The sequence below is a fragment of the Anabrus simplex genome, chromosome 6 (genome assembly GCF_040414725.1).
Source record: "Anabrus simplex isolate iqAnaSimp1 chromosome 6, ASM4041472v1, whole genome shotgun sequence".
Classification (NCBI taxonomy): Eukaryota; Metazoa; Arthropoda; class Insecta; order Orthoptera; family Tettigoniidae; genus Anabrus; species Anabrus simplex.
The window spans coordinates 189,555,080-189,573,254 of NC_090270.1; the positions used below are offsets into that span (position 1 = coordinate 189,555,080).

Genomic DNA, 18,175 nt, shown 5'->3' on the forward strand with positions numbered 1-18,175 from the left:
TTCGTATTTTTATTGCTTTATGCGTGGTTGGAACTAAGTTTTAGTACTTAATAAATATAAGAAGATGGCTCAATGTTTAACAATTATGTTATATATAATGAATTTTATCCAACAAAATCAGCTAATATACAAATGAAATGAACATTTTAACATCAAATAGACTGCATGCAATTTTAATTCCTCAATTTTAAGTGCGCATTCTAATTAGACAGTACGAGAGCATAGAATTACAGACATAAGGAATGTGAAGACAACTCATCAACCAGATGAGAAAAAAAAAATTATATTCATGACTTACAAGAATTCTCTTGTTACATATTAGGGATATTTAATATAGCATAATAGATGTTTAGGATTTAACCAATAAATATTCTGTTGTATGTAAATATGTATATGTATGAGTTAAGTATGACAATATTTTGTTTAATATTTAGATCGCCAAGTTTTTTTCACATTTTCTAAATCAGCTGATGATTGTGACAATAGAGCACCGAAACATGTACTGTAATAAATAATGTTGTAAATATCATCCAACAACATTGTATTAGTATTGAAAAGGTGGAACCTGATAGACTTTAATTAATTGTGATCTCAGTTCAATACGGACAAATAAGATGAAGTTCCTTACGTTTAATTCTAGATTTGTTCAACAAAGATTGCTTCATTGTTCCGATGGAGAGAATAGGAATCGATCGTGTCCTTTCAATAGGCTGAACTGTACTGAGGCAATGAAACCTCCCACATCTAACACACTTCAACAGGAAATAAAACAAGGTAGCTATGTCATGAGCAACCGACCATCCAAGACTGGGTGTTCGTATTGTCCCCAACTTGCGCATCACGTTATAGCATTATCCCCCACTCCACAACGACGACAGGAAGCATCAGCATCCCTTACATGGCAGTCGCCACCCATCCTAATCGCAGGGTCTGCCGTACCAGGGTTGGGCCTGGCTGCAATAGCCACACGCAATAAATCATGATCATCATCATATCATCATCTTCTGTTGGTAGTAGCAGTATTTCCCGTTCCTTTCATGTTTCACACTTCGAGCTTATGAATAAGATATCCTCAAGTCCACCTACCTCTCTCCTAACTCCAATGTCTACCTAAAAATAGAACAATGCAAGGATAATTTCGTCTGGGGACCTAACTTCTTTTTAGCAAGATGATATTGATCATAACTCCGAGTTCACTGCATTAGCCTTATATTGATTAAATTTCACTATATACTTGAAACGGTTCACCTGTTCCAATTTCGCAGCACTTCCCTGACATTCAAATCGCTTATTTTTTATTAGAACCTAATTTATTTCAGTAAAACGAAGTCATATTTAACTAAAAGCAAGCAAGCAAGCTTGCAGTTTTAGGTGACTCAATGTAGAGATAATTTCCACGTGACCTATTTTTACATGGAATTTGAATCATAGGAAAGATACTTTCATATCAAAAATTCACTTTCATTGGTCGGGATCCGAACCTCAGTTGCCTTGGAGAGAATTTTCAGACTGTCAATTTGTTATCAAGCCGGACAGTCAAATGTACCTACTTTTGGGAAAATGTCGACATTTCAAACTTAAGACTTCACAATTTTAAGGATATGGTAAAAAATAAGGTTTTGTGTAGTTTTTGGGAGAAGATTACATAGAATCATTATGTTGAAAAATATACCTATTATTATTATTATTATTATTATTATTATTATTATTATTATTATTATTATTTCCTGTTCAAGGAGGACGATAACAATTCCAAAGAAGAGAATATAAGGAACGAAGTGAAGGTTCAATAGCACACCGTAGAAAGGTATTTTCAATGGTGCATGCAACATTAACAGTTCTGAATCAGCAGCACGAGTTTTTGATGGAGCTGGCGATAGAGTCAAGTGTTTTATTGCTCAAAGGCAAAACAATGAGCAACTACTTCGTATCTCATTTCATTGACAGATATAATACAGCCATATGGAAGTAATGTGCAATATTATTGCCAATGGGTCGGTGGATACAGAGTGGGCCTCAGCCCGAAGTGGCCACGGCTGTTCCGTGGTCCAACAGCTCTGCACTCCGACCAGCCAACTGAGCAGAGGAGGGGTGGCCACGGCTCTACCGTGGCTCTACGCCTCTGCACTCGGGAGACGAGACAGGGCTGGACCTAACGGTGGCCCCACCCGTCGGCTGTCCTGCGAATGGTTTTCCGTAGTTTTCCATTCTCCTGCACTAAGACGAATGCCGGGACAGTTCCTAGTATAGGCCACGGCCGCCAACCCCCTCACCTTCTCCGTGCATCTCTTTCACCGTCAGAAATATCCCGGCCTGAGAGACGGCGTTAACGTCTAAGAGGCCTGTCTCCCCCTTCAGGGGTGGAATGAAACTGTTTTAGCAGTAGTAATTAATAGATCTACTCAATATAAGAGTTTATCTAAAATGTTGAACGAGTTTTAAAAGTACTGTAGTGAACAGATCATTAACAACGAGAAGTATCGAGAAACTATTAATAAAAGGCAACATTAACAAATTACACGAAAAATTCACGAAATTAAAACTATTTTTAGTACATATATAATGTCAAATGCCGTTAAAAGCTATTACCCAAATATGAAATTCTAATTATTGATACAACTCTTTAACACTACTGTAAAACCTCGATAGGATGGTGTCGAAGGGAACACGTATTAAACGGAAAGAAACTAAACTACGTAATTTGTATGTTTGACACTGTAAAGGAGCCACTATATTGAGGAATGATTTTATAGAAATAAAATAGTTAAATAAAATACGGTAGATACAATATTACATCCTGCGGTGATTGGATCACGACTTTTCAGTATCGTTCTTGACGTAGACGATGTAATTCTAAAGAATCAGAGAGCTGTTTCGAGTCAAGATGAGGGTTTTCATCGTTCTTTCGCAAAACTTATTCAACATGGAAAGAGTTTTCTTTTCCATTGTCATAATCGCAGACAAGAGCCTTCGTGGCTCAGGCTGCAGCGCATTGGCCTCTCACCGCTGGGTTCCGTGGTTTAAATCCCGATCACTCCATGTGAGATTTGTGCTGGGCAAAGGGGAGGCGGGACAGATTTTTCTCCCGATTCTCTGGTTTTCCATGTCATCTTCATTCCAGCGATACACTGAAATATTTAGTTTTATCTGTCACTCAATCATTGTCCCAGAGGAATGTGGCAGACTTCGGCAGCCGGCACAATTCCTATCCTTGCCGCAAGATGGGGCTTCATTCATTCCATTCCTGACCCGGTCGAATGCCTGGAAACAGGCTGAGGATTTTCATAATCGCAGAGAAAATTCAATACAAGGAACACAATCATTGAAAGGCAATCTTGAAACAGCCCTAGTAAACCAGTAAGGGAAGAGATGGAAAGGTTTCTCCTCTCGCCTTCTCGTCCATGATTTCTGCACTGTTATGTAACCATTTGTTTGCAAGAAATCTTCAATTGGCCTATCCTCACCTTCACAGTAGTAGTCAATCTGTGAAGTCTGTACACACTCCAGACTCCCTGTGGCGGTTTCACAGTATACGCTTAAGCCTTGGATCGGGCTTAAGCGGGAGCTTAAACTCTGGACGAGTTTCACAGTGGGGAGTGCAAGTGGTAAGCCGAGCTTATCTGTGACTGGCTTAAGCTGTATGAAACTGAGGTTTAAGCTAAGGATTCAGTTCAGATGGTAGAGCGCTGGCCTTCTTATAGCCCAACTTGGCAGGTTCGATCCTGTCTCAGTCCTGTGGTGAAGGTGCTCAAATTCATAGTTAGTGGGACGTAAAACCAATAACATTAAGATTAAATAACTTATATTTCTGAATATATTTCGAGGCTCGTGAAATAATACAGTTTCCGTGTTCCGATATACAGTAAAAGAGACAAAAATGTCGGTCGGTCACTTGCTTTCTTGGCTTACGCTGCGTGAACCATCAACGATAGACCCCAAGTGTAAGTGTACGAATTGTAGAGCACAGAAACCTCTACAAAAAAGTCCGCGATGGTATATACCTATTTCCAACCGTTTGCCCTCTAGAAGCGATTTTATGCTATACTCAGCGGTAAAAAATATAACTCCTTAACATTAAATAAATATTTCGATATTATCCTCGAATTCCTTATCGAAATAAATTGTTTGACCTCCTCCAGTATTTTATAAGGATTACAATAACCTTGTCAGGACATTTGCATGAATGGTTCAGAAGTTATGGCCATTTTAGACTGTAGTGGTAGTACGTGTCAGCAGGACGGGCGAGTGACCTTTTTTAAACTTTATTTTGTTACTATTATTGGAATCACATTTTCCGTTCATTCTTCTAAATTATCTTGGCTGATAAACGATGTATAACCTACAAGTCAATCAGTCATAGGCTACGGATGTCAAGGAACTTAGAATACTCTAGTACGGATGTAAACAAAGATGAGAACTGAATCATTGCGCATGCGCAAGCATTACCAACTTCGGAGATGTTCAGCGTAGTAAAGCTGCACATGGTCCCCCTACTGTGAAACTCTTAGTGTTTAAGCCAAAGAGTAAGCCTTGCTTAAGCGGCGTGCGTGGCTTACTAAAGCTTCGGCTTAAACTCAAACTGTGAAACCGGGCCTCCAGAGGCCAGAAGCTGATTGGGAGGTCTGAATGTCTACGTAGCCTTTAGCTCCAGGTGAAGTACAGTTTTTTTCAGGTCTGCATGCAAGTTTGCGACGAGGGAATGTCATGTCCCATTTCTTTTGAATTTTGCTACAAATTATCCTAGGAATATTCCCTCGAAAAAGAGTCTTGAAAAGGGAGCGAAACGCGATCTAACGGAGCGTTTTAAACTGCCTTCCTATAGGAAATGTCTAGGGACCGAGAAAAATAATGCGCGTATTACCCGGGATAGTGAATAAAAGGGGGGAGCCTTATGGAGGTTTTTCTATATTAGGAAGATATAACGAACCTAGAACTCTTGCATCAGAGTTATTTTATTTTCACTATGACGTACCTTATGGCAAGGAACTTTCCATTCTGAAATTTGGAGAACTGACGAGCTGTTATTCTGATCCTTAACCGAGAGGAGGTTTCTCATTTACCAGTCCTCAAAATCTAATTAAACTTTCCTCCTTTCAACAACATAAAGCAGGCTCCGTTAGCACCCGTTACGAGTTCAGGTGCCTATAATCGTCCATTCATTGCTACAGGAACATGATTATGGAACTGAATACCGAATAACATTCAAAACAATTATTTAGTCTCCTTCACGTCTTCATACATAAAATACCTCCGAGTTGTATAAGTTAACTGTGTGAATGAGAATGCGTGTGTAACGTAACTACTTGTCATAAATCTTGATATCTCTGTGTCTCAGCTAATGACATGTTAGTTAAAAATAGTTCGCGTGTTGTACGTAATATTAAAATAATTTTTCAATATTATACTTTTCACATTTTTTACTGTAACGTGGTTAAGTTTAAGCAAATACAGTAGAGATAATACGCGACACTTACGGATTTCGCCTTGCTAAAATGGGAGACAATTCGACGGTGGCGCTCCTAGTGACTTGACCTGAAAAAATCGCGCTAAATTCAAATATCAATGGAAATGTATATACGGAAATTGATAAATTACGTCTAGAAAGAAAGTGTTATTGAGATATTAACTTCGAAGTTGGTAAAGCAATTCTGGATAAATGAATGAAGAATTATTTAAAATGTTATTATTCAAAGAATGAAACTAGACATATAAACAAGAAGTGAAATGGACTGGTGTGAAATGGCTTGATCTTTCATTTATGCATTACTTTTTTAGCTTTAGTATACCTGCCTGAACTCTTACGGTTGGATTTGTCTTTTTTCTCATTTAAAAACATTGTATCATCACATTAAGACACTTGTCAAAAATATCGGCACATTCCTTACACATATGATGCAATGAATTAACATTTAATTTTTTTGTTTTACGTCCCAATAACTACTCTTACGGTTTTCGGAGACGCCGAGGTGCCGGAATTTAGTCCCGCAGGAGTTCTTTTACGTGCCAATAAATCTACCGACACGAGGCTGACGTATTTGAGCACCTTCAAATACCACCGGACTGAGCCAGGATCGAACCTGCCAAGTTGGGGTCAGAAGGCCAGCGCTTTAACCGTCTGAGCCACTCAGCCCGGCAAATTAACATTTAATTGCTGGACAATTTTCCTCCTAACATGAAGCCTACTAACAAAGATAATCTATAAAATCCCGGCTTTAATCTGAGAAGAGGGATAAAGAAAGGAAAGTATGAAAATGTTGTCGATAGTGATGCTTTAAGGAATATTTACGTACAATTAGAGCAAAAATATAACATACCCTTGGCTGTATTGTCGAGGATTTCTAAAGTCGCTGGCCTGGAAATGATCTGAACAGATCTTATAATCTTATATAAGCGTAACGTCTCTTCTTTCTTGTACACCTTATCGAAATCACTTCTGTGACATTTCAAAACCCACAGATCACACCTACAACAACACATCGGTATTGAAGGTTAACTGCTGCACTATAGAATAAAATATGCGTATTACATTTTATGCCAGTTAAAATATGGGTCGAGCAGGTCAGAAAATTATTAAGTACTATAAAAATCTCTGTCACTGGAAGAATATGTATGCAAACACAATATTACTTAATGTTCTTGTCACGAGGGAACCTGAAGAACGACCGCGCATTTTTCTCTATTTCGTAATTATTGCAGCCAAACACAGCACATACCTTTCCCCTCATGTTGAGAGGAGATATCAAGGAATGACACACACTATTTATTTATGTCAACTCACTGAAAACGCATAAATAACACCAAAAAATTCACACAAAAATACACGTGCTCTTATGAGAGAATCAGTACTGTTCAGGTCTATCCGCTAGAGTGAGCTCCAGTAGCTGTCCCTCGATATCTCGCTCAGTGTCGCGTATTATCTCTACTGTATTTGGTTTAAGGGAGGACCATGAGTTTGTTTCTGAATGGCTGTCCTCAACAACAAATCCGTGTGACTAGAACGCCCTATCATCTTGGCCTTTTTTTTTCCAATTTATTGGGGTCGACTTGATTTAGACCTAGTCCACTTTTACGATGAGATGCTCTTCCTGACACCAAGTATGTGAAAGGAATGTATTCACTATTGCATGATTCTGTGGTGGTTGATTGGAGTGTGTTGTTATACGAAGAGAAGTGTATTAAGAACACAAACACCCGGTATCAGAGCCGGGGGAATTAACCACACGTAGTTACAGTTCTCAGCTCGGCCAAGAATCGAACCCAAGGCCCTCTGAACCTGAGGCCATTACGCTGACCATCCAGCCAAGGGGCCGGATTTGTAAGTTTTATTGACGAAGTAATTTATTCACCGCCAAGAAAGTCTGTCTCAGAGCGTAATGGTTAGAACTATTCGCTGCCGTCCTCGGGGACCCGGGTTCGATTCCCGGTACTAATAGAATTTCAAGAATTACATGCAGCTCATCTCCATTGGGAGTGTGCCTGAAAATAGCTGCACCACCTCAGTACGAGGACACAGTTTGCTTTACCGCTAACTTTTGTAAAAAATAAAATAAATAATAAAAATTGCGGCTTGCAAAGACTCAGAGGTACCATTATTTTTTCCCATAGCCGGTATATCTACGGACACAAGGTTGAGTTGCTTCAGCATATTCAGTTACCACCAGACTGAGCAGGGATCGAACCCGTTAACTTGAAATAGGATGAACATGTGCAGTTTGCAGGATTCCTAATTGTGGCGTAGGTAAGGGGAGGGGGATAAGGGGGATATAACCCCCCATGAGGCGCTTGTACTCAGATACTAAAAGAATAAAGTAACAAAAGCAATTTGCAAAAACATACGTTTATGTGCTATTACTTGTATAATTACTATTCCCATCTCCCCCGTACGACCCTCCCTAGCTCAGGCGGCAGCGCCAGCTTCCGTGGTTCAAATCCCGGTTACTCGCAAGTGAGTTTTGTGCTGAACAAAACGGAGTAAGACAGGCTTTTCTCCGGGTACTCCGGTTTTCCCTGCAATCTTTTATTCCAGCAACACTCTCCAATATTTCGTCCGTAAGTCATTAATCATTGCGACAGGTTTCAGCAGCCGATACAATTCATACCCTCCCCGCTAGACAGGGGCTTAATTCATCCCAATTCGTGGGCCGGTTGAAATTGAAAACAAGCTGTGGATTTTTATTTTCATATCCCAACGGTAAATTTCATTTAAATGGCCCCCTGCGAATTTAAAATGTGTATTATTATTATTATTATTATTATTATCATCATCATTATTAATAATAATCATAACCCCCACAAAGGAAAAGTATGTACGCCACCGATTCCAAGTATCGTCTCTTCGGCCACCGGCTATCCACAGTTGAGAATATCCTCGCGTTTCGAGAATGTATACAATTAAAATATTTCTTTGCCGGCCGATTTTTGTGCGGCCTAGTGTACATGGAGGTGAACATCCGCAGCACTTGTGGGTTCCTAAATGTAAGTACCAAGTTTGTATCCGTAATAGTTTTCTTCATGAACAACTGTACCCACTGCGCAATGAGCAAACATCTTACACCACCAAGTACAGCTGATAACTCTTGCGGGTCTAACGCCTGATGGCACAGGCAACTTTTTATACACGTTCGTTCGCCTGGCAGTCATCTGAGAGTGGTTGTTATGCCAACCTCCGCAGTAAAACCTGGTTCCTTGGATTATACAAAGCTGTATATCTATATTTGGACGAGTCTGGTTGTTTTCAAGTCAATTTTATCGGCAATTATATGTAAAGTAACTGAAAACTGACCTCAAGTAGCAAGGACTTCTTAAACAAGACTGGCACAATAAAACAGAACGAATAAAATCGCCGTTTATTTAGAAGCCTCCGCATCTCCGTAGTATAGTGAGAAATTACATGTCTAATGAATACTTTTATATTTGATTTAGAAGCAATTCCCATGTTCGATGTACATGTATTGTCTGATTACTTGTGTTGCATTAGCAAAGCCAGTCAATTGGAATTAATAATAATACTAATACTAATATAATGAGCAAGCTTTCCAGATGACGCCATTTGGACTGCCTGCATGCTACTTTAGAAGTATCGCTTTACTCTATATGGGTGATTTACAATACGTCTCAGTTTCAGTTAACTTTGTCGGGTAAACAAATATATTCCCAGATATCTTTTACATGCAGACATCGGATGACATGGAGTGTCGAATGGACATTTTCCATTCTTCAAAAATCCGACTTACTCTGCTGGATTTGAGCCTGTGATCTTGAGATTCAGAAGTTAACATTCTATCAGTGACCCTCACATGGAGCTAAGAAAACTAGATTCCACCGTAAGATCTCATCGAATATCAGGATATTGTTTTAAGGGGACAGCCTTGAGGCCATTATCCAAAGGGGAAACGCAGAAAACTAGTTCAAGAATTTTCGAAATGCCCAGTTGGTATTAAACAGTTCATCAATTCACAACAGCTGCTATCAGCGTCAGAATTTTAATCTACTCCCGTCTCTTCTGTGTTAATTTCAGCTGTTAACAATGAATGATTGTTGAATGCCGCGGCAATTCAAAAACGCAATGTCTTAAGGTAGCAGTAATTCACAATTCACAGCGAGAACTGACAATTCACTGATGAAAGGAGAAAGCGTTTTATTGGGGCAGTAGGTATAATATATGTATGAGCGGACGATAAGGTTTCTTCGATCCTTAGTTTTGATATTTTAGGGTCGGACCAGTTCGACCCCATCCCTTGCGCTAACCATCGGATCAATTCGGCAACACCCGACGGAACTTACTCCGACGAGTAAAAGAAGACTTCTTGCCCTGTAAGGGAAAGGACCCACGGAACCACTGTAAATGTTCATACCCGTTCGATTCTTGTGATGTGTGTTTAAACGTACTCGGGGATGTTTATATGACGACATACTGTACCTAATGAGTGAACCGTCTGTAGTATTCACCGTTATTTGACGACGACATTTTTAGAAGTGACCCTGGATATGCGATTTGTAGAGAACTTGCATTTTACTACGCGAGTACATTAAACTGGAAATAATAATAATAATAATAATAATAATAATAATAATAATAATAATAATAATAATAATAATGCAACGTCCCTTTATCTGTTATCGATGTCAGTTCTTCCCCAAAAGGAGTTATTTAATGTGTTTGTAAATGAACTGATACGCCTTTGCTGGCATTCCATCACAACCTTTTGCAAACAAAGAGCACAACCAGGCATTTACGCTATTTGTCAGAGTTCAAGGATAGCTATAACTTTTCTTGTTCGTTGGGCTGGATGGCAAGGCGGTAGGGCGCTGACTTTCCAAGTTCAAATAGTAGGGTTCGTTCCCGGCTCAGTACAATGTTATGAGCTTTGTGTCGATACATTCACTACCTTCCGGAAGGAAACTGGTGCATATTTTGTCCCTGAAAATAGCGGAAGTAGTTAATGTGACATAAAACCAGTTATCGTTACTAGCTTTAATCTGATAGAGAAAGGTTTTTAATATTTGGATAATGTTACATTCCCATGTACGCTATAAAATAGCCCAGAATTTAAATGGAGTGTTCGCAGAGCTTTTGTTGTCCAAACAACGTGAGCTTATAAACGCGGTTCTTAAGACGCTTTTCCTTGTAGCTGTTCTAGTTGACAATGGTGTTTGCTGACTGCACAAACACTTCAACTTTATTTATAACATTAATTCTTGACTCAAGAGTATTTACCGCGATGATAGTTACTAGAGCACCGCTGGATGCTTGAATAAGTGTTGGCTACATTTTACCTTGTAAAAGGCAGCGAGTCATTTAATGTCAAACCTCTTATCTCCAGAAATCTGGTATTTTAACCTGAACAACATAGATAGAATATAAATTTTGGTAAGAACCAGAAAAGAATAAGTACCATGTTAAGCTCGTGAGGTCTGGTGTGTGAAAGTCATATCCCGCAACGAAAGTCGGGTTCCAATTTTTTGTAAATCCATTTACCTTGATCTGGCATGCTTCTCGCTTCACTGTCTCCACAAAAATACTTTAGGGAAGTACCTACTCACTGATTCGGTCAAAAGTTCTGTGTTTTGGCAGTAGCACGAAAAACTATATTTATTGAATCATGAGGTTCCACAGACATCTGAGGAGCTTCATTTGTAATTAGCAAACTCAACATCTTTATTTTTATGATCGCTAGAGATACGAGGTTTTGGAGTTAACCGCGAGGATGTAGAAAGCATGAAGAGTATGCGAGATCTCGCTCACTTAAAATCGTTTGCCAAGACTTGAAATAACATGTTAATTCATAATATATCGAGATTGACTTCTAAGAATGAGAGTGGTAGTGGTGGTGATGATAGTTTTAAGAGGAAATGCAACGGGGCACTAATCCTCTAAGAGCGAAATCTCTTATTTGGTAATTTGTCTAAGAAAAAAAGAATTTGGAAAAATGTTACCGTCAAACGCTGATAACAGATGGAATGGACGTACAGATAATTACATTACATTACTCTATAAAGAATTTCAAGTAATGATCTAAAATTTGTATAAAATGACACGTTTCAAATGTTGTACTCTGAATTATTGTCTTTTAAGAGAAGCATTACTATGCTCACCCACTTGATAGAATTTATGGGTAGAGAATGTTTCAGTAACAATTATTATGTAAGAGTAAGTGATGTAGGTGGGATATAACCATATTTGCGGACTATTGGAAGGAACACTGATAGACAATCAAGTACTACTGAAATACGTAGCCATGCCATGGTTTAACATTATGGTGTTATCACGGTAATATTTATTTTCCTAAACGTACTCTGATTTAACGAAATAGTAAGGAGAAAGCTACCCCACTTGTAGATCGGGAACAAAACCAGTTGCATAAAATGTAAACATTAGAGAAGAGCTAAAAATATTTAAAATTCAAATAAACTTAACATCGTGAGGAATGCATCTGATACAACGGTCACTTTACTTAGAGTGGGTGTCGATGGCGGGGAAATTCACTCATGGTTGGGCGTCCACCTCCCCGCTAGCCATAGGCCCGCGCGCTCTGCTCCTCCCGATTATTCCCGTGCAGTACAGTACGCGTTATATATATTTGCGATTTCGGAGGCACTTCGGATAACCCAAGTTCGGTTAACCGGGATTTTACTGTGGACAATATTCTAGATCCTGTTAAATCAACACCGGCTAGTTAAATTCTAAAATAGCACCATCGGAAGTTAACCTGTGCTGTAGAAAGGAACTTGAAAAAACCGATGATGTTGCTTTAATATGACGTACTAAGCAAAAGTTAGTTACCGTTGCTTTCCTCACAAAGCTAAAACCTTCCAAGTTTCCAATTTAAAAGAATGTATGTCTTTACGACGCAGGAGTTTTATGGATCTATCATACAGTGCCACTGTAGTGTTTCGCTCTATGGTTGTATTAACGAGCCTTTACCACCCACTTCCGCCCTCTCGTACCATAAGTCAGATTAAGTAGAAGAGTTTACTGTCCTTTGGATGGTTGAAGGATTTTCTGTCTTCTGGTGGAATGTGTACTGCACAAACCTTAAATCTGTAATAATAGTAATAATAATAATAATAATAATAATAATAATAATAATAATAATAATAATAATAATAATAATGGCTTCACGTCCCACCAAGTACTTTTGTAGTTTTCTGAGACCCAGAGGTGCCGAAATTTAGTCCCCCACGAGTTTTTAACGTGCCAGTCAATCTACCGACACGAGACGAGGCTGACGTATTTGAGCACCGTCAAATGTGATCGGACTGAGCCAGGATATAACCTGCCAAGTTGGGGTCAGAAGGCCAGCTCCTCAACCGTCTGAGCCACTCAGCCGGCTCTCAAGTCTCTGTTCTCCGTAGTTCTCCCTACAGTTAGAATGCCGATATGCCTGTTGCTATTTGTTGTACGGTTGCTGAATGTTTGCCTGTGTATTTTGGCACAGATCAGTCTAAAATGCAGCTGCCACTGAAAACTCAATGTCATTCATGGCTGTAACGGTATAGATGCTGCTGAAGTATGGTTAATTCTGATTAATAACATTCGGAGCATGAATAACGAATCAGGATGCTAAGAGAGGTTTAACTTTGTGAGGAAAGCAACGGTAACTAACTTATTTTGCTTAGTACGTCATATTAAAGCAACATCATCGGTTTTTTCAAGTTCTTTTCTACAGCACAGGCTAACTTCCGATGGTGCTATTTTAGAATTTAACTAGCCGGTGTTGATTTAACAGGATCTAGAATATTGTCCACAGTAAAATCCCGGTTAACCGAACTTGGGTTATCCGAAGTGCCTCCGAAATGGCATATATATATATATATATATATATATATATATATATATATATAACGCGTACTGTACTGCACGGGAATAATCGGGAGGAGCAGAGCGCGCGGGCCTATGGCTAGCGGGGAGGTGGACGCCCAACCATGAGTGAATTTCCCCGCCATCGACACCCACTCTAAATAAAGTGACCGTTGTACCAGATGAATTCTACTTTATAATAACAATAACAATAGACACGAGGCTGGCCTATTCCAGCAGCCTATCTTCTAGTACCACCGGACTTAAGCGGGATTGAACCCGCAAACTTGGGCTCCGATAGTTAGCGTTCTACCATCCGAGCTACTCACCCTGCTGACACATCTTCAATATTCTTCTGTATCTCACCATACGATTTGTTCACTTCCAGGCTGTTCAGAAAGGAAAATAAAATGTAACAAGGATACTGCAGCTATTAGGGAAAAAATGAAATGGCGTATGACTTTAGTGCCGGGAGTGTCAGAGGACAAGTTCGGCTCGACAGATTCAAGTCTTCTGATTTGACTCCCGTAGGTGACCTACGCGTCGTGATGAGGAAATGATGAAAACGGCACATACAAGCAGCCTCATGCCAGCGAAATTAACCAATGATGGTTAAAATTCCCGACCCTGTCGGGAATCGAACCAGGGACCCCTGTGACTAAATGCCAGCACGCTAACCGTTTACCCATGGACCCGGACGCTATTAGCAAGAGGGCCATGAGCGACCTGAACAGCATGCCAGAAACTACTTTCTCAGGTTGCTTATAAAACATTCCGTAAAGTTGGTTGCTGTGTATCGGTTACTGTGAAGAAAACTAGTACTATTACTCTGCAAGTTAAATTCTACATTTGTGGAATATTAATGGAAAAATCTGATTAATCTTCGTGAAAATTTGACAAAAATAATACAATGAGATAATTTACTTCCGGTAAAACACGAGGCGATCGACCATGGAATGAGTTGGTATAGCACTGCCAGACAGAGTAGCTCATTCATCAGAACTTGATATTAATGATGAAGGAAACTGGATTGGCGATGTGTTGCCTTCCCAATGTCGGCCAAGGCTCCAGCGACAATCACCTTCACACTTGGTCAATGAACTCTGCTAAGCATTAATTTACGTACATTGTAAGTTATTCAGGAACAGTAACCCTGACACACAGGAGCAAATGGGTAGAGGCTTCAAATATCTACGCAACGCTTAAATGCGAGCTAGTAACACTACCTGATTACAATATTCACAGCCCGGGCTGTTTTATAGTGATTGTTCCGCATGATTGCCATCCAAATCTAAAGACAATGTAGATATAACTCGCACAATTACCGGTGGAGGCTAAATCCATTCTACGATAGAGATGAGAAGTAGCGCCATTCGGATAGGCGAGCTTCAAACCCTTGCCCACCTTGAAGTCAAGTCCGGAAGTCTTCAGCTGCGAGCTATGGTTTTCTTATAAATTTGATACTGGGACGAAGTTTCACTCTACAGTGAACTACCTGCGAAATATAAATCGGCACCGCCAACTACGAAATGTGTTGTGTTAAACTCGTGACACTTTTTTTATAATCGTGGCTCACCAAGCCTAGTGTCAATGAGGACCGTATTGTCTTTTTCCTCAACGTTTTCATTCCCCACCCTGCAGGGGTGGGGCGGGCTACCTGGAGGGTTACGCCCACTGGCGAAAGAGCGTCGCTGTCAGTTTGGTTATAGCTGTTTCTCGTGGAGTTAATTACCACAGGCAATCTAAATGGATTGCGGAAGCTCACTTCGAGGCATGAGCAACATATCCTGCCTATCGCCACCATCTCGAACTACTTATCACCCGGCACAGAGGTTTTACTACCCTCAGGGCAAGCCACACTCAAGTTAGGGTGGACCTTCACCAATGACCATGCGACCGAACGAGTACTATTCTAGCATCCGACTGGAGCGGGTGTAGAAGTATGCAGGGATAAACTTGCTTAGAATGTCTTCTTTCAAGGCAAAATTTCAACCGTAGAAGTTCAGAAACAACAGCTCTAAAAGTAAAGTTAAGGGATTTAGTTGTATCAATCTTGAATTAGGTCCTAACATTTAAGAGGAATGTAAACCAGTGGGATATGACTTTCCATTTCGAAATTCTTGCTTGCATGGATCGAGATTCCAGCTGTGATAGTGAAGATGCACAAGAATTTACCTAATATCCACACATCTTCTGTACATCAGTAACAAACAGTGCCGCTTGAAGATTTGATACTAATTAAGGACCGTCTCTTATCGATCAATTACGAAGCGCTGATAATTGAAGCACACTGACAAAGAAAGTTCCTCGTTATCGCGGTCCATGAAGCATGTTCTTTTTCCTTCATAACCATGCTCGCGAACTGGCAAACCCTACCTTGAGCCGCAGTGTCGTATATACCAGTTAGGAAACCAGTGGTGGCATTAAGGTTTATTTACATTCACGGCACGGTAAAGAACTCCTCTGGGACAAAATTCAGGCACCATGGTGTCTGTTACGACTATCACCAGTTGAAACAGATGTTAAATTAGAACGTAAAATAAAATATGCATCAGGAACAATCAAAATAGATTTTATATGTTACCAGCCCCATTACTGTTAGAGGTCTTCGGTTCAGACCGCGTCGGGCTCGACTTTCAGCAGGGCCGGGGATTTTAGCCGCGTCTGATTAATTCACAGTCTTTAAGATTGGGCCCTTGTGTTCATGCGATCGCACTCTTCTTCACGTGCACACAACACTACACTGCCAACCACCACAGAAACAGCAGTAAATACAGGGTCGAAGCCAGGAAACGCCTCCGGCCGTAAAGCTATACAATTTCCATTCAGTGATCTCTCAGTGATTGGGAAAGGCTACGAATATAAACAAATATATTACTAAATTATAAAAGTAAACTCATTTTCAATAATGAAATATTAGTCTTACGTCCTACTAATTACATTTGTTTTCGGAGAGGCTGAGGTGCCGGGATTTTGTCTCATAGGAGTTTTTACTTGCCAGTAAATCTACCAAAACGAGTCTGGAGGATTGTAACACCTTGAAATACTATTGAAATGATCCGGAATCGAACCCGCCAACTTCAACTCAAAGCCAGTGCTCTACTGTTTGAGTAACTCAGCCCGTCAGTTTTATTGGCATCAGTTTGGAGGTCTACAGGTACAACAGGCCTAGTCAGTAGGCATAGGCCTATTCTTGTCCATCGGGGGAGATGCGCAACTTCCCTTGATCAGAGACTTACGAGACATTTGATTAAATATGGTTAGAAGTCCGAACCACTCCCACTACTCTTCAGAGAGACACAGATTGGAAGTACGAGAGAGTCAAATGAAAACTTTAAAAGCTGAATAAAAAATCGAAACGATGTCTCTTGGCAGTACTTTGACAAATATCCTGAAGATGGCAGCACCACGTAGACAAGTACCTGTGTACCATTAGCCACCCTACTTTATGCATGCACGAACAGCTGTCTGTTATTCGGTGTTTGAGTAATGTTGTAAAATTGAAATTTATCGATGAAGGACGACTTTGTATGGTGAAGTATGTTTGAAGTAGCTGTGACACAATGGTTGACACCATACTGCCCGTGCTACCATTCAGGACCTGCATTTTCAGTTTTCCACATCATATTTACCAGACCTCGCCCCTAGAGACTGACGCATGTTTGGGCACTGGGAGGAGAGACATTCCGTTGGGATAAAGAAGGATGAAGGCGGTATGGCGGTGTGTGTGGGGGGGTTACGCACACGATTTTTTTTCTAACGGAGTCCATGTAATTTGCAAGCGCTAGAAGACTCATTGAACGTAATTGAGAAAAATAGCAGAGTTGTGCACTACCAGTTCTGTTCAATAATGGTGTTCGGCCTTCGGAGAGACCTGGTACTGGTCTTTCGAGTTGACGCCTTATAGGCAACCTGCGCGTTTGAGTATGGGACCCTACCTAACATGATTTCTAAAGCTGAATACGCATAATCACAAGTCCCCGAGCCGGAGGAATTAATCAAGGTGAAAATTCCCACTCGGCCTTGAATCGAACCCGCGACTCCTCGCACCAAAGGCCAGCTTGTTCACCATTTATCTATGGAGCCGGATTGCTCAATAAAATAAAACTGAAAACATTTTTAAGGTTGCGTCCATATTTTTACCAGCCGAAGGATTTACGAGCACAAGAGTGTTCTATTTGAATGACGTTAAATGCTACATGACCGGGCCAGTATCGACCTAGTTTACTAGAACAGCTTCTTAGCACATCTTCACCACTCAAGGCCACAAAGTCGCCGGTAATAGTGCTCTCCCCTCAAGCGAGGAGAGTAATCCTCTGATATAAATTTACTCAGTTCGGAGATTAAGGCCCAAATAAAACGAAATATGTTTCGTATTAACAAACAAGTGATCACAATTTATCATGTTCCACTGTCCATCTGTCACAACGCACGTGTAGGCATCGAAGACCCTCGAAATGCTTTCCAGAAGATTTCATAGTTTTATATCAAGAAAAACACACTTTTGCACTTTTAACAGGCCTATGGCCACCCTTTCCTCAATTACCGTCAAATAATTTCACCGATATAGAAACCACAATGGCACAGGTTCATATAACAATTCTCCATAAGAACACAGGATTGATGACAACGATGTTGGTAACACTTAAATGAAAATTGAATCACATGATTGTATTCTAAAAAATGCTGGTTCCTTTAGATCATACTCTGATCACCACAAGTAAGAGCTGAGATTGTACCGATCGTTATTCAATGCCGCTCCTAAGAATTTCAGCCGCACACCGTATTAACACAGGATATCAGACAAGGGAGTAATGAGGCCTAGTACACAGTCACTAGCTGTGGTTTGAGAAGGCATATCAAGCTAACTTAGAG

General features: G+C 40.2%; 1 protein-coding gene across 2 annotated transcripts in view; it reads right to left on the bottom strand.

The window, feature by feature from the left end:
• The window catches only part of LOC136875640 (sodium-coupled monocarboxylate transporter 1), a 247,732-nt gene that overhangs the window by 76,169 nt on the left and 153,388 nt on the right, over window positions 1–18,175 (bottom strand). The gene's annotated exons all lie outside the window — the stretch shown is intronic.